The sequence below is a fragment of the Scyliorhinus torazame genome, chromosome 16, assembly GCF_047496885.1.
Source record: "Scyliorhinus torazame isolate Kashiwa2021f chromosome 16, sScyTor2.1, whole genome shotgun sequence".
In the NCBI taxonomy this organism is placed as follows: domain Eukaryota; kingdom Metazoa; phylum Chordata; class Chondrichthyes; order Carcharhiniformes; family Scyliorhinidae; genus Scyliorhinus; species Scyliorhinus torazame.
Window position 1 is genome coordinate 82,263,582 of NC_092722.1, and position 20,058 is coordinate 82,283,639.

The following is a 20,058-nucleotide window of genomic DNA, read 5'->3' on the forward strand; positions in this document are numbered from 1 at the left end:
GGGGAAAACGATAGGCATGGCTAGGGAACTGAGAACGTTCATGGAGCAGATGGGGGCAGTGGACCCATTGCGGTTTCTGCACCCAGTTGAGAAGGAATTTTTGTTATTCTCACCAGTACACAAGGTCTACACCTGTATCTACGACTTTGTAATGGGGAAATCAGTGCTCCCAGAAATAGGGCGGAATACTCCGTGATCATCATCTCCGACCACACTCCACATTACATGGATGTGAGGTTGGAGGCGGGCTGTGCCCAGCGCATCACATGGAGGCTGGACATGGACCTCCTGGCCAACAAGGCCTTCTGCCAACAAACATCACAGGCCATAGGCGAGTACATTGTTAACAACCGGAACGGGGAAGTCTCACCTTCCACAATCTGGGATGCACTGAAGGCTGTGATTAGGAGAGAAATTATACCCTGCAAGGCTTGTAGAGTTAAGGTAGAAAGGGCGGCCAGGCAACAACTGATCGACTCCATCCTGGAGGTTGACAGAAGATACTCCGAGGCCACGATCGTAGAGCTTCTGGCGGTGAGGAAAAAGCTACAAATGGACTTTAACCTGCTGTACACCAGGAAAGCAGTGCACCAACTCCGCCAGACACGGGGGACCTTTTATGAGCATGGAGAGAAGGCTGGCCCCCTACTAGCTCACCAGCTGAGAAAGCAGGCAGTCACGAGGGAGATAGTGCAGATGAAGGACAGCAGAGGCAGACTGGTACCCGAACCAAAAAAGGCCAACCAAGAGTTTGAGGCCTACTGTTTGAGGCCTACTACCGAGGGCTGTACACCTCTGAGCCCCCCCAGCGGGAATGCGGAGATTAAACGGTTCCTCGAAGAACTGGACATGGCAGTCATGGGGGACGATAGGTGGAGGGAGCTGGAAGCACCAATAGGATTGGGGAGATCATGAAGAGCAACAGCTCCATGCAGGCGGGGAAGGCGCTGAGACACGACGGGTTCCCGGCAGACTTCTACTGGAAATTTGCACTGGCTCTCACCCTGCATCTGCAGGAGATGTTCACAGACTCATTAGTGAGGGGCACTTTGTCGCCTACGCTAACACAGGCCACAATATCACTGATATCCAAAAAAAGACAAAGACCCGACGGAATGAGGGTCATATAGACCCATTTCGCTGCTTAATGTGGATGCGAAAATACTCGCAAAAGCCCTGGCTCAGCAATTGGAGAACTGCGTACCAGAGAGGGTCGCAGAGGACCAGACAGGCTTTGTTAAGGGTACACAGCTGACTACGAGCATCAGATGGTTGCTGAAAATTATACTGAACCCATCTGTGGATAGAACACCTGGACGCAGAAAAGCCGTTCGGTATAGTCGAATGGAAGTCTTTCATTGAGGTACTGGAACTGGAGTGATTTGGATAAGGATGGGGTTCACCTCATGGTGAAACTGTACAACGCCCCCAATATGAGGTTTCAGACCAACAACCGGGATGTCCGTTGTCCCCACTCCTGTTGGTCTTGGCAATCGAGCCGCTGGTGATCGCCTTGTGAGACGCGAGAGGCTGGAGGGGCATCCGAAGAGGAGGCAGAGAGCACAGAGTCTCACTCTATGTGAATGACCTGCTCCTCTACATCTCGGACCCGCAAAGCAGCATGAAGGAAATCATAAAGCTTCTGGAAAAGTTCTGGGCCTTCTCAGGCTACAAACTCAACCTGGGCAAGAGTGAGGTTTTCCCGGTGAACCCGAGTGGGGGAGGGACGGAGCTGGAGGGTCTCCCATTTAAAATATCCCAAAACAAATTGCGCAAGCTGGGGATCCAGACAGCCCACAACTGGACACGGATCCACAAGTGGAATCAGACCAATCTGGCAGAGGAAGTTAAAAAGGACCTACAGAGGTGGGACGCACTCCTGCTCGGGGAAGGTGCAGACGCTCAAAATGAATGTACTGCCCAGATTCCTCTTCCTGTTCAGATCCGTACCGATCTTGAACCCCAAGACTTTTTTCCAAAAAGTAGACAAAATGATTTTGGCATTAGTGTGGAGGGTGGAAAACCCAAGAATCCCTAAAGAGAAAGCGAAGCATGGCCGGTCTGGCCCTCCGGAACTTGCAATACTACCACTGGGCAGCCACGGCCCAGAGAGTGAGGGGGTGGGTGAAGGAACCAAACATGGAACGGGTGAGGATGGACGAGTCTTCCGACACAGGAACGACCCCTGCCACAACAGCACTCCCATCCCTGCCGGCAAAACACACAACCAGCCCAATGATAGTAGCAACACTGAGAACCTGGAACCAGGTGAGGCGGCACTTCGGTCTCACCGAGATGTCCACCACGCGCCCCGATCTGCGGCAACCACAGGTTTCCACCGGCCATGCTAGACGCCACCTTTAAGAGGTGGAGACAGGACAGGGAACATTGACAGTTAGGGATTTCTACACAGGAGACAGACTAGTGACCCTAGAAGACCTGACAGAGAGACTGGAACTACCGAACGGACAGGAATTCTGACATTTACAAATCAAAACCTTTCTCCGCAAGAAGACGATGAGGGCCCCGAGAGACACAATGGAGGGATTACTGGACACCGACAGTCTGGGAAAGGGGAACTGCAGGGACATATACGGACGATTCTTAGAACGGACATGCTCCTTACTGGATGGAACAAGGGAGAAATGGTAGGAAGAGCAAGGACGGAAGTAGGTTGGGGACTTTGGAACAAAGCACTGAACAGGGCCAACTCCACCTCCTGCGCAAGCTTTATGCAGCTTAAAGTGGTGGGCAGAGCACACTTGACAAGCACCCGAATGAACAGGTTCTTCCCAGAGGTGGAGGACAAATGTGAACGGTGCCAAGGAGGCCCGGCCAACCACACCCACATGTTCGGGGCATGCCCCAGACTTGTCGGGTTCTGGACAGCCTTCTTCGAGGTGATGTCCAAGGTTGAGGGGGTGAGGTGGAGCTGTGCCAAAGAGTGGCAGTCTTCGGGATATCGGACCAGCCAGAACTTGCCTTTGCTTCCCTAATCGCTCGCCGGAGAATCCTGCTCGGCTGTGCGATCAGCAGCACCACCCACAGTGGCGGACTGGCTGGCAGACCTGTCGGAATTTCTCCATTTGCAGAAGATCAAGTACACTCTCCGAGGGTCAGAACATGGCTTCCACAAAACATGGGGGCCATTCATCAGCCTGTTCCAAGATGTGTTGAAAGTCAATAATGGATAGAACGGTTGGGGGGGACGGGGGGGGGGGGGGGGGACGCACGGGAACCACCAGGGCCACAGAAAGTGGACAGGAATGCAGGAGGGGGGCAACAGGGGGTGAGACCCAGGGAAGTGCCAAAGGAGAGCCCAGGGAGAGACTGACAAAGGGACCTGAGTGCCCCTCACAAAGCGATTATAAAAGAAAATACCAAACAAACCATCTTCGGTGAAAGGAAGAGCTCAGGATAGGACCTGGAGACAGCAGAAAAGGTGAGGGGTGTCGAAGAGGAACAAAGTATAAATTCTAACCGTTTCATCCATTTCTGTGCAGTGTAAAAACGCAAACTTTTAATCAAAATATTTTTTAAGACTTCCGGTTGCGGTGATGCGGATTTAAGCCGTACATTTCGGCAGCTCCCGCTAGAACGGACTTTTGGGAACTTCCGGGTGCGGCGATGACCAGCTGAGTCGCACGTTTCGGCAGCTCCCGGTGGAACGGACTTTTGGGCTCTTAATAAGAGCCCCAACGGCAATTTTAACGGCTAAAAGTACTGTGCGGTGAACCAGAAGGGAATCCCCCCTGGATACGGATGAAAAAAGGAGAGGAAGGTGGCCGGATTGCGGTGGATCCTTTAGAGCAGCGGCAAGGAAGGCAAGCAAAAACCAAGATGGCATCGGAAGGTGGCAGTTTAATATGGGGCCCTGAACAACACGAGTTTTTGAAACGCTGCGTGGAAGAACTCAAAAAGGAAATGAAGAAGGAGCTGTTGGCCCCGATATTACAGGCGATCGAAGGGCTAAAGGAGGAGCAAAAGACCCAGGAGCGGGAGCTTCGGGTCGTGAAGGCAAAGGTTGCCGAGAATGAGGACGACATACAGGGCCTGGTGGTGAAGACGGAGATGCATGAGGCACACCATAAATGATGTGTGGAAAGGCTGGAGGCGCTGGAGAACAACGCGAGGAGGAACAACCTAAGGATTCTTGGTCTTCCTGAAGGTGCGGAGGGAGCGGACGTCGGGGCATATGTGAGCACGATGCTGCACTCGTTAATGGGAGCGGAGGCCCCGGCGGGTCCGCTGGAGGTGGAGGGAGCATACCGAGTGATGGCACGAGGACCGAGAGCAGGAGAAATTCCTAGAGCCATAGTGGTGAGATTCCTCCATTTTAAGGACAAAGAGATGGTCCTTAGATGGGAAAAGAAAATTCGGAGCAGTAAGTGGGAGAACGCGGTGATCCGCGTATACCAAGACTGGAGTGCGGAGGTGGCGAGAAGGAGGGCGAGCTTTAATCGGGCCAAGACGGTGCTTCACAAAAAGAAGATAAAATTCGGAATGCTGCAACCGGCAAGACTGTGGGTCACATATCGAGGGAGGCACCACTACTTTGAGACGGCGGATGAGGCGTGGACTTTTATCGTGGAAGAAAAATTGGAATGAGTGGGTTATTTAAAAAAAAGAACGTTTGAAACAAAGTGGTGGGGCGAGTATGGGGGGCGAAGAGGGGGGTAAAAAGGGGGGAAAGAGGAGTTTTATGTTATTAATCCTGCGATGTGGTAACTTTTCTCTCTTCCACAGGAGGTGGTGGGGGGAGGAAAGGAGGTGGAGGAGATGGGGCGTTGATCATTGGGGCGGGGCCAAGGGGGAAGCGCGGGCTTGGTTCCCGCGCTATGATAATCATGGCGGGAATAGGGAAGCAGGAAGGAGGGGGCGTCGCACGGTGCGAGCCGAGGTCACGGGGGGAAGCCGAGGTCGGCCAGAGTTTGCTGACTTCTGGGAGCAACATGGGGGGTGTAACTATGCTAGTGGGGGATCTGGGGGGGGTGGGAGGGGGGAACTATTGGGCTGCTGCTGCTGGGGAGAGGGGGGAGCTGGTATGGGGTGGGATGGGCGGGGGGGGGCACCGCCTGGGGGGGACACAGCTGCGTGGGAACCGGGTGAGGAGCTGGAAAAAGGGGATGGCTAATCGACAAGGGGGGGGGGGGTAAAAAGCCCCCCAACCCGGCTGATCACATGGAACGTGAGAGGGCTGAACGGGCCGATAAAGAGGGCACGGGTACTCGCACACCTTAAGAAACTTAAGGCACACGTGGTTATGTTACAGGAAACGCACTTAAAACTGATAGACCAGGTGAGACTACGCAAAGGTTGGGTGGGGCAGGTGTTCCATTCGGGGCTAGATGCGAAAAACAGGGGGGTGGCTATATTAGTGGGGAAGCGGGTAATGTTTGAGGCAAAGACTATAGTGGCGGATAGCGGGGGCAGATACGTGATGGTGAGTGGCAAACTACAGGGGGAGACGGTGGTTTTGGTAAACGTATATGCCCCGAACTGGGATGATGCCAATTTTATGAGGCGTATGCTAGGACGCATCCCGGACCTAGAGGTGGGAAAGTTGATAATGGGGGGAGATTTCAATACGGTGTTGGAACCAGGGCTGGACAGGTCGAGGTCCAGGACTGGAAGGAGGCCGGCAGCAGCCAAGGTGCTTAAAGATTTTATGGAGCAGATGGGAGGAGTAGACCCGTGGAGATTCAGCAGACCTAGGAGTAAGGAGTTTTCGTTTTTCTCCTATGTCCACAAAGTCTATTCGCGAATAGACTTTTTTGTTTTGGGAAGGGCGTTGATCCCGAAGGTGAGGGGAACGGAGTATACGGCTATAGCCATTTCGGATCACGCTCCACATTGGGTGAACTTGGAGATAGGGGAGGAAACAGAAGGGCGCCCACCCTGGAGAATGGACATGGGACTAATGGCAGATGAGGGGGTGTGTCTAAGGGTGAGGGGGTGCATTGAAAAGTACTTGGAACTCAATGATAATGGGGAGGTCCAGGTGGGAGTGGTCTGGGAGGCGCTGAAGGCAGTGGTTCGAGGGGAGCTGATATCAATAAGGGCACATAAAGGAAAGCAGGAGAGTAGGGAACGGGAGCGGTTGCTGCAAGAACTTCTGAGGGTGGACAGGCAATATGCGGAGGCACCGGAGGAGGGACTGTACAGGGAAAGGCAAAGGCTACACGTAGAATTTGACTTGCTGACAACGGGTACTGCAGAGGCACAGTGGAGGAAGGCACAGGGTGTACAGTACGAATATGGGGAGAAGGCGAGCAGGTTGCTGGCCCACCAATTGAGGAAAAGGGGAGCAGCGAGGGAAATAGGGGGAGTGAGGGACGAGGAAGGAGACATGGAGCGGGGAGCGGAGAGAGTGAATGGAGTGTTCAAGGCATTTTATAAAAAATTATACTAAGCTCAACCCCCGGATGGGAGGGAGAGAATGATGGGCTTTCTGGACCGGCTGGAATTTCCCAAGGTGGAGGAGCAGGAAATGGTGGGACTGGGAGCACAGATTGAAATAGAGGAAGTAGTGAAAGGAATTAGGAGCATGCAGGCGGGGAAGGCTCCGGGACCGGATGGATTCCCAGTTGAATTTTACAGGAAATATGTGGACTTGCTTGCCCCGCTATTGATGAGGACCTTTAATGAGGCAAAGGAAAGGGGACAACTGCCCCTGACTATGTCAGAGGCAACGATATCGCTTCTCCTAAAGAAGGAAAAGGACCCGCTGCAATGCGGGTCCTATAGATCTATTTCCCTCCTAAATGTAGACGCTAAGATTCTGGCCAAGGTAATGGCAATGAGGATAGAGGACTGTGTCCCGAGGGTGGTCCATGAGGACCAAACTGGGTTTGTGAAGGGGAGACAGCTGAATACGAATATACGGAGGCTGCTAGGGGTAATGATGATGCCCCCACCAGAGGGGGAAGCGGAGATAGTGGTGGCGATGGATGCCGAGAAAGCATTTGATAGAGTGGAGTGGGATTATTTGTGGGAGGTGCTGAGGAGATTTGGTTTTGGAGATGAGTATGTTGGATGGGTGCAGCTGTTGTATAGGGCCCCAGTGGCGAGTGTGGTCACGAATGGACGGGGATCTGCATACTTTCGGCTCCATAGAGGGACAAGGCAGGGATGCCCTCTGTCCCCATTATTGTTTGCACTGGCGATTGAGCCCCTGGCAATAGCATTGAGGGGTTCCAAGAAGTGGAGGGGAGTACTTAGAGGAGGAGAAGAACACCGGGTATCTCTATATGTGGATGATTTGTTGTTATATGTAGCGGACCCGGCGGAGGGGATGCCAGAGATAATGCGGACACTTCGGGAGTTTGGAGAATTCTCAGGATATAAACTGAACATGGGGAAAAGTGAGTTGTTTGGTGCACCCAGGGGAGCAGAGCAGAGAAATAGAGGACTTTCCGCTGAGGAAGGTAACAAGGGACTTTCGTTACTTGGGGATCCAGATAGCCAAGAATTGGGGTACATTGCATAGGTTAAATTTAACGCGATTGGTGGAACAAATGGAGGAGGACTTCAAGAGATGGGACATGGTATCCCTGTCACTGGCAGGGAGGGTGCAGGCGGTTAAAATGGTAGTCCTCCCGAGATTCCTCTTTGTGTTTCAGTGCCTCCCGGTGGTGATCACGAAGGCTTTCTTCAAAAGGATCGAAAAGAGTATCATGAGCTTTGTGTGGGCCGGGAAGACCCCGAGAGTGAGGAAGGGATTCTTACAGCGTAGTAGGGATAGGGGGGGGCTGGCATTACCGAGCCTAAGTGAGTACTACTGGGCCGCCAATATCTCAATGGTGAGTAAGTGGATGGGAGAAGAGGAGGGAGCGGCGTGGAAGAGATTGGAGAGGGTGTCCTGTAGGGGGACTAGCCTACAAGCTATGGTAACGGCCCCATTGCCGTTCTCACCGAAGAAATACACCACAAGCCCGGTGGTGGTGGCGACTTTCAAAATTTGGGGACAGTGGAGACGGCATAGGGGAAAGACGGGAGCCTTTGTGGGGGTCCCCGATAAGAAATAACCATAGGTTTGCCCCGGGGAGAATGGATGGGGGATTTGGAATATGGCAAAGAGCAGGAGTAACGCAACTGAAAGATCTGTTTGTGGATGGGAAGTTCGCAAGTCTGGGAGCGCTGACCGAGAAATATGGGTTGCCCCAAGGGAATGCATTCCGGTATATGCAACTGAGGGCTTTTGCGAGGCAACAGGTGAGGGAATTCCCGCAGCTCCCGACGCATGAGGTGCAGGACAGAGTGATCTCAAAGACATGGGTGGGGGACGGTAAGGTGTCAGATATATATAGGGAAATGAGGGACGAGGGGGAGATTATGGTAGATGAGCTGAAAGGGAAATGGGAAGAAGAGCTGGGGGAGGAGATTGAGGAGGGGCTGTGGGCGGATGCCCTAAGTAGGGTAAACTCATCGTCCTCGTGTGCCAGGCTAAGCCTGATACAATTTAAGGTGTTACACAGGGCGCATATGACTGGAGCACGGCTCAGTAAATTTTTTTGGGTAGAGGATAGGTGTGCGAGATGCTCGAGAAGCCCAGCGAATCACACCCACATGTTCTGGTCATGTCCGGCACTACAGGGGTTCTGGATGGGGGTGACAAAGGTGCTTTCGAAAGTAGTGGGGGTCCAGGTCGAACCAAGCTGGGGGTTGGCTATATTTGGGGTTGCACAAGAGCCGGGAGTACAGGAGGCGAGAGAGGCCGATGTTTTGGCCTTTGCGTCCCTAGTAGCCCGGCGCAGGATACTGTTGATGTGGAAGGAAGCCAAGCCCCCGGGGGTGGAGACCTGGATAAATGACATGGCAGGGTTTATAAAGCTGGAATGGATTAAGTTCGTCCTAAGGGGATCGGCTCAAGGGTTCACCAGGCGGTGGCAACCGTTCGTCGAATACCTTACAGAAAGATAGAGGGAATGGAAAGAAGAAGGTAGCAGCAGCAGCCCGGGGGAGGGGGGGGGGGGGGAGGAACCAGAAGGACTCTCAGGGTTGTTAATATATATGTATAATATGTATAGGTCGTTGCTATAAATAATTGTATATTGGACTGTTAAATCATATTTTTGGAGAGTGTTTATCTGAGACAAGGCAGTTGCCATTTAGTTTTAGTTTTTGTTATATATTATTTATTCTTTGTTTATAAAACAGGTCATTGTTATTTATACTGTTATATTATTGTGTAAAGGATACACAATGTACTGTGATGGTTGACCAAAAATTTTCAATAAAATATTTTTTTTTTTTAAGAAAAAAAAAGAACGGACTTTTGGGCTCTCCGGAGGAGCCCCAACGGAACTTTTTTGATCAAATCCCGTGTGGGAAGGTGAAGTAAGGTCCCCCTTCCGTCGTGTATGGAGTGGACAAGAAGTGGAGCGACGGAAAAAGAGGCTTTGGAGCAGCGGCAGAAACGAGGGGGAAAAAACAAGATGGCGGAGGGCGGAGATCGAGCAGCATGGGGGCCGGACCAGCAGGAGTTTCTCAGGCGCTGCGTGGAGGAGCTTAAAAAGGAGGTGCTGGCACCAATGCTGTTGGTGATCGAGGGGCTGAAGGAGACCCAGAAGGCCCAGGCGGTGGAGCTCCGTGAGGTGAAGGAAAAAACTAACGAGAACGAGGACGAGATCTTGGGCCTGGCGGTGAAGATGGAGGCGCACGAGGCGCTGCACAAGCGGTGGGCCGAGAGATTCGAGGTCCTGGAGAACAGGTCGCAGAGGAAGAATCTCCGGATTCTGGGTCTCCCCGAAGGAGTGGAGGGGGCTGATGCCGGGGCCTATGTGAGCACGATGCTCCATTCGCTGATGGGTGCGGAGGCCTCTCCGAGCCCCCTGGAGCTAGAAGGGGTTCACCGGGTCCTGGCGAGGAGACCCAAGGTTGGCGAGCCGCCAAGGGCAATAGTGGTGAGGTTCCATCGTTTCGCGGACAGAGAGGGTGTCCTGAGATGGGCCAAGAAGGAGCGGAGCAGTAGATGGGAGAATGCGGTGATCCGAGTCTACCAGGACTGGAGCGCGGAGGGGGCAAGGTGGAGAGCTGGCTTCAACCGGGCCAAGGCGGTGCTGCATAAAAAAAGATGCGATTCGGAATGCTGCAGCCAGCGCGACTGTGGGTCACGTATCAGAACCGACACCACTATTTCGAAACGCCAGAAGAGGCTTGGACCTTTATCCAAACGGAAAAATTGGACTTGAACTGAGGGACTGAGGTTGTGGGGGAGATGTTGACTGTATACAGGGTTGTAAATATGGGTAAAGAATGTTTCACGGGTGGGACGATGGATGGGGATGGGGGAAGAGTTCTTGATGGGGGGACAGTGAGGAATGTGGGCATCGGTGCTGGAGGGAGGTGAGACTCGGGGATGGGGGAATTGGGATAAGGCCGCAACAGGAGCTGCGCCACAGGGCGCGGGGCTGGCTCAGGAAAGCGTGGGTTTTTTCCCGCGTTAGGGAGGGGGGGGTGGAGAGCGCAAGGAGGAGGAGGGATTTCCACACGGGGGGGGGGGGGGGGTCAACAGGAGTCAGCTGACTTACAGAAGTATTATGGGGGGTGCAAAAGAGCTAGATTTGGATCTAGCGGGGAGGGGAGGGGGGGAAAAGGGGGGGACAATAGGGTTGCTGCTGCATTGACCGAGGGGGAACTGAAAATGGAAGAGGTGGTCGGGACGGGGGTTCCCCATCTGGGGGACTGGAGGGTGCGGGAGACGCGGGTACGGGACTGGCCTAAAATAGGGGATGGCTAGTCGGCAGGGGGGGCGGGGTGGGTAGCCCCCCAATCCGGCTGATCATGTGGAATGTGAGAGGCCTAAATGGGCCGGTTAAGAGGGCCCGAGTGTTCGCGCACTTAAAGGGACTGAAGGCAGACGTGGCCATGCTTCAGGAGACACATCTGAAGGTGGCAGATCAGGTCAGGCTGAGAAAGGGATGGGTAGGACAGGTGTTCCATTCAGGCTGGATGCGAAGAATAGAGGGGTGGCAATACTGGTGGGGAAGCGGGTGTCATTTGAGGCCAAGAACATAGTAGCGGACAATGGAGGCCGATACGTGATGGTGAGCGGTAGGTTGCAGGGGATGGGGGTGGTATTGGTAAATGTATACGCCCCGAATTGGGACGATGCTGGATTCATGAAACGGATGTTGGGGCATATTCCGGACTTGGAGGTAGGAAGCTTGATAATGGGTGGGGATTTTAACACTGTGTTGGACCCAGCACTGGATCGCTCCAGATCTAGGACCGGAAAGAGGCCGGCTGCGGCCAAGGTGCTCAGAGGGTTTATGGACCAGATTGGGGGAGTAGATCCGTGGAGATTTGCCAGAGGCGAGCGGGGGAGGCGAGGGGGGGGAGGGGAGGGGGGAGGGGAGGGGGAGGGGAGGGGGAGGGGGGGAGGGGGGAGGGGGAGGGGGAGGGGGAGGGGGAGGGGGGAGGGGAGGGGGAGGGGGGAGGGGGGAGGGGAGGGGGAGAGGAGGGGGGGAGGGGGGAGGGGGGAGGGGGGAGGGGAGGGGGAGAGGAGGGGGGGAGGGGGAGGAGGAGGGGGAGGAGGAGGGGGGAGGGGAGGAGGAGGGGGGGAGGGGAGGAGGCGGGGGGGAGGGGGGAGGGGAGGAGGCGGGGGGGAGGGGGGAGGAGGAGGGGGGAGGGGAGGAGGAGGGAGGAGGGGAGGGGGGGAGGGAGGGAGGAGGGAGGGAGGAGGGGAGGGGGAGGGGAGGAGGGGGAGGCGAGGGGGGAGGGGAGGAGGGGGAGGGGAGGGGAGGAGAGGGGAGGGGGGAGGTGAGGAGGAGGGGGGGAGGCGAGGGGGGGGAGGGAGGAGAGGAGGAGGGGGGGAGGGGGGAGGGGAGGAGGAGGGGGGGAGGAGGAGAGGGGGAGGGGAGGAGGAGAGGGGGGAGGGGAGGAGGAGGAGAGGGGGGAGGGGAGGAGGAGGAGAGGGGGGAGGGGAGGGGGAGGAGGAGGGGGGAGGGGAGGGGGAGGAGGAGAGGGGGGAGGGGAGGGGGAGGAGGAGAGGGGGGAGGGGAGGAGGAGGGGGAGAGGAGGAGGGGGAGAGGAGGAGGGGGAGAGGGGGAGGGGGAGGAGGGGAGGAGGGAGGAGGGGGAGGAGGGGAGGAGGGAGGAGGGGGGACGGGGTGAGGGGAGGAGGAGAGGGGCGGGGGGAGGGAAGGAGGGGAGGAGGGGCGGAGGGGAGGAGGGGGGAGGAGGGAGGGAAGGGAGGAGGGGGGATGGAGGAGGAAGGGGGAGGAGGGGGAGGAGGGGGGGGGAGGAGGGGGGAGGGGGGAGGGGGGGGAGGGGAGAAGGAGGGGGAGGGGAAGGAGGAGGGAGGAGGGGAGGAGTGGGGAGGGGAGGAGGGGGAGGAGGAGGAGGGGGAAGGAGGAGGAGGGGGAGGAGGGGGAGGGGGGAGGGGGAAGGAGGAGGAGGGGGAGGAGGGGGAGGGGGGAGGGGGAGGGGAGAGGAGGGGGGACATCTCTTTCTGGGGGGGGGAGAGGGAGGGGGGGAAGGGGGGGTTTTCGGGGGGGCATCTGAGCAAGAAAATACATAAAAGATCCGGAAAACTGATATGTACGGGAGGAATCCTATGTACAAAGTTCTGTATCATATTGATTTGCTATGTTTATGTCTTGCTATGCGTGTTTTCTGTTCTTTTTGTTACGGGGGGGGGGCGTTGTTTGTATGGTTGAAAATTTCGTTAAAAAATTCTTCATAAACATATTTTTAAAACCTTTAATATATTTTTTTAAAGATTCAAGTCTCTGGTTTACAGCCGCTAATGGTCTTCCTTATAGAGTCAAAACTCACAGGCAGCAGGCTTCCTGGATCAAACTGGGCCTTCAGCTCAAGGGTCGCCTTCAGGCCTCATCGTTCTGTAGAGACATTTTATTTCAGATTAAACCTTGCTCTCAGCTCATGGTGTGACTTCCGGCCTCTGCAGGCTCAAGGGACTGGCACGCTGACTTGCTGGAGAGAGTGTCAGCCCCCTGTCATGGGAGTGTCCCTTTAAGAAATGTTTTTGTCTTATCACATGGCTTCAGTGATGTCATTGTGTGGGTGGAGCTGGGCTGTGGCTCTGAGTTTTACTTTCACTTTGGTTTGGGGCTGTTTTGTGGCTGAGGTTTTGCTTTCGTTTTCAAATTTTGACTGCTGGATTCAGACAGAGAAGTTTTGTCCTGTCTCTCTCTCTCTCTCTGCGTTTTAAAAGCTTTTTCCAGGATAATCGATAACTTGAAAATAAATAATTGTTTTCTGGAAGAAATTCAAACCTGCTGTTTTGGAAAGGACACAAGAGCTTCTAAACCAGCTCTTGAGGGCTATGTGCTGGTGTTGATGACCTTGCAAGCAGTGGTCCCTTCAGAATGCAGGGTGTTGAACCATCGGTTGGTTTGGATTAAGCTGGACCACTCCGGCCGGACTCTCAGGCTGCAGGATCCCCTCTGTGGGCTCTAACTTGTGTTGGGCTGAGTCTTATCCACGGAAGATGCACTTCAGGTCTGCTCAGTTTCTGATATGTGGTCAGCTTCAGTTACTGCCTAATCGCCCTCTCTTCCCTGCCTCTAGAGCCCTGTAGGCTATAATTTCTCCCCTAATCACCGCCTTCAGTGCGTCCCAGAATGTGGAATGTGAGACTTCCCCGTTCTGGTTGTTAGTGATGTACTCGCCTATGGCCTGTGATATTTTCTGGCAGAAGACCTTGTCGGCCAAAAGGTCTGTGTCCACCCTCCATGTGAGGCGTTGGGCATGGCCTGTCTCCAATCTCACAGCCATGTAGTGTGGAGTGTGGTCAGAGATGACTATCACGGAATATTCCGCTCTTACTATTTCTGGAAGCACCAATTTCCCCAATGCGTGTGTATACTTTATTCACCGGCGAAAAGAAGGAAAATTCCTTCTTTCCGGGTGTATGAACCGGCATGGGTCACTGCCTCCATCTGCTCCATAAAAGATCCCAGTTCCCTAGCCATGCCTGTCTATTTCCCCGATTTGGGACTTGATCGGTCCGTCAGTGGGTCCTGTACGCAGTTGAAGTCACCCCCACCCCCATGATCATTTGGTGTGTCAATGTCGGGGATTTCCGCCATGGTCTTCTTTATGAAATCTGTGTCATCCCAGTTGGGCGCGTACACATTTACCAGAACTACCTGTGTCCATCTAGGACACCGCTGAGCGTGACGTACAGTCCTCCTGGGTCCGTGATTGTCCTTGGCGCCGTAAGCACCGTCCTCTTGCTGATCAATATGGCTACTCCCCTAGCTATTTTTGCGTAACATGACTGATACGTCTGTCCCGCCCAGCCCTTCCTTACCTTCAGTCAGTCCTTCTCCCTCAGGTGTGTTTCTTGCAGGAGGACTATGTCAATTTTCAATCTTATTTAGTGGCGAAGACTCTGGACCCCTGACATTCCAGGTGATAATCCTGGTCGGGGTTTTTGGCCCCCCGCTTCCTGAGGGATCACCCATATGAGGGACCAACCTGCTGCACGCGCCCCTGCACTCTGGCGTTTTCCTTTGTAAGAGGGCCGTCCAAAATGGCCGCGGTCACCGTTCTCATCATGAGGTTGGGCCCCTGCACTCCGGAGTTTCCCTTTGTCCAGGGGGCACCCAACATGTCCGCCAACTGTGTGTACGTCATGTGGGTGCGTCCCTGCACTCCGGGGTTTCTCTTTGTTTAGCGACCCTCCAAAGTGGCTGCTTGCAGCACCATCTTGTTCCCTCAACCTGCACCTTACCTGCTGAAGCCAATCTGAGAACCACCCCTTTCGTCCCTTCATGTTACCTTTGTGATCCTCCCCCCCCCCATCTCCCTTACTGTACCCCCCTCCTGTGACATAGCCCGTTGGGTCCCTGCTCCCGATACCCTCCTGCAGACCACAATTCGAATGTTCTGGCATCGGGACCTATTCCCCTGGTCCTTGACTTTCCCCTTCAAGCTCCCCTGGGCTGCCATCAACCTTTTGACTTCCGCCCAAAGGGCGTCAATCCTGTCGCTCCGGTCCGCCGGCGCCTTCTCCACCTCCTGGATTGTTTTTTCCTGCGTCTCCATCTTCTTCCCCAATCCATCGGTGGGTGTTTGCATGAAGGCCATCGCCTCTGTAACAGCCACCTTGACCGTCGCCTGGATTTCTACCTTTATCGCCTCTCTCATCGTGGCCAGTCCCTTTATAAGGACTGCCTTCCATCCATTCCAGACCGTGGGGGGGGAGGCTTGATGCTCGGGTTTATCGGACTCATTCTCTTTGGGGAGGCAGGGGGCCCCTTCACCTCGTGGCTCCGCCGGCTCGTCCACCTGCTGCTCGTGTCCTTTTTCTCCGTTCCTGCCAACCCTTTGTCCTCTCTCGAGCTCCCGTTTGCTGGCATGCTGGCTCTATTTCTTCCCTTTCTCGATTAAGGCTAAGTTGCTGTCCAATTTTCGGGCGAAATCTGCCTAAAAGTTTCCTCCCACAAGTCCCGAAAGATGTGCTGTTAGGTCATTTGGACATTTTGAATTCTCCCTCAGTGTACCCGAACAGGCGGCGGAATGTGGCGACTAGGGGCTTTTCACAGTAACTTCATTGCAGTGTTAATGTAAGCCTACGTGTGACAACAAAGATGATTATTGGCAGTGATATATATAAACAATATAGATGAGAATGTGGGGTAGATGATAAGTAAGTTTGCAGATGACATGAAGATTGGGAGGGTGGTTAATAGTGAGGAAGAAGGTCTTAGGTTGCAGGAAGATGTAGACGGGTTGATCAGATGGGCAGATCAATGGCAGATGGATTGTAAGCCTGAAAAGTGTGAGGTGGTGCACTTTGGAAGGAGTAACAAGACAAGGGAATACTTCATGAATGGCAGGATACTAGGAAGCTCAGAGGAACAGAGGGATCTTGGGGTGATTGTCCTCTGATTCTTAAAGGCAGCAAGACAGATGAATAGGGTAGCAAAGAAGGCATACGGGACACCTGCCTTTATCAGTCATGGCATAGATTATAAGTGCAGGAGGTTATGTTGGAGCTGTACAAAACTTTGGTTAGCTCACAGCTGTGGTACTGTATGCAGCTCTGGTCGCCTCACTATAGGAAGGATGTGATTGCACTGGAGGGGATGCAGAGGCGATTCATTGGGATGTTGCCTGGGATGGAGCATTTGAGCTATGAAGAAAGGCTGGATAGGCTCAGGTTGCTTTCTTTAGGGCAGAGAAGGCGGAGGGGAGAGCTGATTGAGGTGCACAGGATAATGGGGGATATGGACAGGGTGGTTGGGAAGCAGCTATTCCTGTCCAGAGTCTGTCAAACAACTGGGCTGAGATCATGCAACCAATGAAGAAGATGATAGGTGAAACCTCTTCAGATTATAAAGATTATTATTATGTTCTGGAGGAGAGCCACCTGATGTGCATCTGCTCAGCATATCACCATCACCGGAAGTCCACCAAAGGGCAATCCACCTAACCTGCATATCTTTGGACTGTGGGAGGAAACCGGAGCATCGGGAAGAAACCCACGCAGACACGGGGAGAATGTGCAGACTCAGCACAGACACCCGAGGCCGGAATTGATCCGGTGGATGTGATCGTCCGCTTGAAATGGTTTTCACTGTAGACTCATGAATAGCAGGTAGCCAGCAAGAGAGAGAGACAACTTCTTCTTTCAGGGTCTAGCAGCCTTTGCCTTCAGAGAGCAGGCAGCAGAGCAGAGGTGCTTCCACCTTGAGGGTCCAGTTTGCTCCTCCTGTGTTCTCTCTGAAACCCCCACCAGAGCAGGTGAATAGAAACATGCATAGAAAATAGAAGCAGGAAGAGGCCATTCGGCCCTTCGAGCCTGCTCAGCCATTCATTATGATCATGGCTGATCGTCAAGTTCAATACCCTGATCCTACCCCCCCAATATCCCTTGATCCCTTTAGCCCCAAGACCTACATCCAATTCTTTCTTGAAATCAAGTAACAGTTTGGCCTCAACTACTTTCTGTGGGAGTGAATTCCACTGATTCGCCACTCTCGGGTGAAGAAATTTATCCGCACCTCAGTCCTAAAAGGTTTACCCCTTGTCCTCAAACTATGACCTTTAGTTCTGGATTCCCCCACCATCGGGAACATGGATACTCTCGATTCTCCGTGGCCCGATGCCGAAATCGGGATCGGCGACTGGGCGGAGAATGGATACCGATGCCGGAATCGGGGCTGGCGCCGGTTTGACGCCAGTCTGCCATGCTCCACCCTCTCCAAACCAGCATCATTGTGACGTGTACCATGCACTGTTTCAATGCTGTTGACCTGTCATCGGCTGGCCCACCCGCGATGCTACACCCCTGTCATGTGAGAGTACCTTTAAGAAATGGGTGTTTATAAATGGGTGTGTACATAAATATCTGTAGTGAGAGTACCTTTAAGAAATGGGTGTCTACTACTGCAGTGATGTCAGAGTGTGGGTGGAGCTGGGCTGTCTGTCAGCTTTTTACTTTCGTAAAGAGGAGAAATAAACGAATGAAGATGAAGTTGAAGTGCAATTATCAGAAACAATTTTTGATCAGATGGTTGAAAAAGATCAAGAACAGGTGGAGGAGGAGGCGGATATTTTTAGTTCATGAAAATTGGCGGAGTTACAACAGAAAGACATAGAAATAAAACGGATGTATCAGAAAGCATATACGGAAGAGGAATCTGAGTGTATACCAGAGTGTTATTATCGTAAAAGTGATGTCTTGATGAGAAAATGGAGACCTTTACATATGCAGACAGATGAAAAGTGGGCAGACGTTCATCAAGTAGTATTGCCGGTAGGGTATAGAAAGGAGGTGTTGCGAGTTGCACATGAGGTACCAGTGGGAAGTCATTTGGGAATAAGGAAAACTCAAGCTAAAATACAAAAACATTTTTATTGGACTGGACTACATAAAGATGTAGTTAAATTTTGTCAATCATGTCACACATGTCAAGTGATAGGGAAACCTCAAGCAGTGATAAAGCCAGCACCCTTAATACCCATTCCAGCACTTGAGGAACCTTTTTGATTGCATATGACCGCTTCCAAAATCAAAAAGGGGGAATCAATATCTTTTGGCAATAATGGATGTGTCTACTAGGTTTCCAGAGGACATTCCAGTACGTAATATTACAGCTAAAAAGATTGTAGAGGAGTTACTTAAATTCTTTACTAGATATGGACTACCCACAGAAATACAATCAGATCAAGGATCGAATTTTACCTCCAGGTTAGTCAAAGAAGTTATGGATAGCATAGGAATAAAACAATTTAAATCAACTGCGTACCATCCAGAATCGCAAGGAGCGTTAGAAACGTGGCATCAGACATTAAAGACAATGTTGAGGGCATATTGTCATGATTATCCAGATGATTGGGATAAAGGAATTCCATTCGTATTGTTTGCAATTAGGGATGCACCTAATGAGCCAACCAAATTTAGTCCTTTTGAACTAATTTTTGGTCAGAGGACCACTTAAATTGATTAAGGAAAAATTGGTGAGTGAGAAATCAGAAATTACATTATTGGGTTGCGTGTAGAATTTTAGGGAACGATTAAATAGAGCAGGTGAATTGGCTAGACAACATTTAAAAGTTGCACAAAATGTGATGAAACGGGTAGCGGACAAGAAATCCAAAGTTTGTAGTTTTGCCAGTGGGGATAAAGTTTTAGTGTTGTTACCAGTGGTCGGTGAACCTTTAAAAGCACGGTTTTGTGGATCTTATCAGATTGAAAGGAAATTAAGTGAGGTGAATTATGTGGTAAAAGCACCAGATAGAAGGAAGACTCACTGAGTGTGTCATGTGAATATGCTTAAAGGGTACTTTGAAAGGGAAGGGGAGAAGGAGGTTTTAATGATTCTAACTCAAAGTGACAAACCAAATCCAGATGACTGTGAATTTGACATACCTCAAATTAAATTGGAAAACAAGGATGTTCTTAAAAACTGGGATAAATTGTTGAGTTACCTTCAAGAAGAAAAATGGACTGACCTGAAAGAGTTATTGATTGGAGCTCACCTATAGTGATGGTACCAAAACCAGACAATACCCAATGGTTGTTTGTGGACTATAGAAAGGTTAATGCAGTTACAAGAACGGACTCTTATCCTATCCCACGTTTGGAGGATTGCATTGAGAAAGTGGGACATTCAGCTTTTATTTCCAAATTGGATTTACTGAAAGGTTACTGGCAAATACCTTTATCTGAAAGGGCGAAGGAGATTCCAGCTTTTGTGACTCCAGATGGTATATACCAATTCAAAGTTATGCCATTTGGCATGAAAAACGCCCCAGCCACATTTCAACGGTTAACTAACAAAGTTGTTTCAGGATTACCCAATTGTGCGGTATACATCGACGATCTGATAATTTTCACCCAGACATGGAAAGCACATTTGAAACATCTGATGGAGTTACTCAATCGACTTCAGGAGGAGGGTTTGGTGGTAAACCTAGCCAAAAGTGAATTTGGAAAAGCCCAAGTCACTTTTCTTGAGGAGTTTCCGATAACCTCAAGACGGAGCAAAATAATGCGGTTTCTTGGCATGAGTGGATTTGATCGAACATTTGTGCAAAAGTTTTGTTGCGTGGTTTCTCCACTGATGGACTTGCTGAAGAAACGTCGAAAATTTCAGTGGACAGCGAACTTTCAACAGGCATTTGACGGCCTGAAAGCTGTGTTAACCAATGCTCCTGTGTTTGAGAATTACAAGGGACTCTGTGATCAGATTGAACTAAAGTATCTGACTTTAAAGAGAAATGCCGAGGTGTAGAGAAATGGACGGGTTGTGCAGAGACCTTCTTGTTCAAAGAGCCTGTCAATGGAGAAGGATTCCAGTTGGAGGAAAAACAAAAAATGGACTATATTGTTGTACCTGTTTGCGTGTGTTGTTTTTTTTCCAACAAAAAAGTATATTTACTGTGTGCATTTCTTAAAGAATGGTGAAAAGGTGAAAAATGAAACCATCTTAAAGTTGATGGTTTATTTTTTTTTCTTGGGGGGAGGTGTTATGTGAGAGTACCTTTAAGAAATGGATGTTTATAAATGGGTGTGTATATAAAATCTGTAGTGAGAGTACCTTTAAGAAATGGGTGTCTACTACTGCAGTGATGTCAG

At 51.9% G+C, this 20,058-nt stretch overlaps 1 protein-coding gene across 1 annotated transcript in view; it reads left to right on the plus strand.

Moving 5' to 3' along the window:
• LOC140392271 (uncharacterized) overlaps positions 1 to 20,058 on the plus strand; it is a 106,936-nt gene that overhangs the window by 655 nt on the left and 86,223 nt on the right. The window lies entirely within an intron of this gene.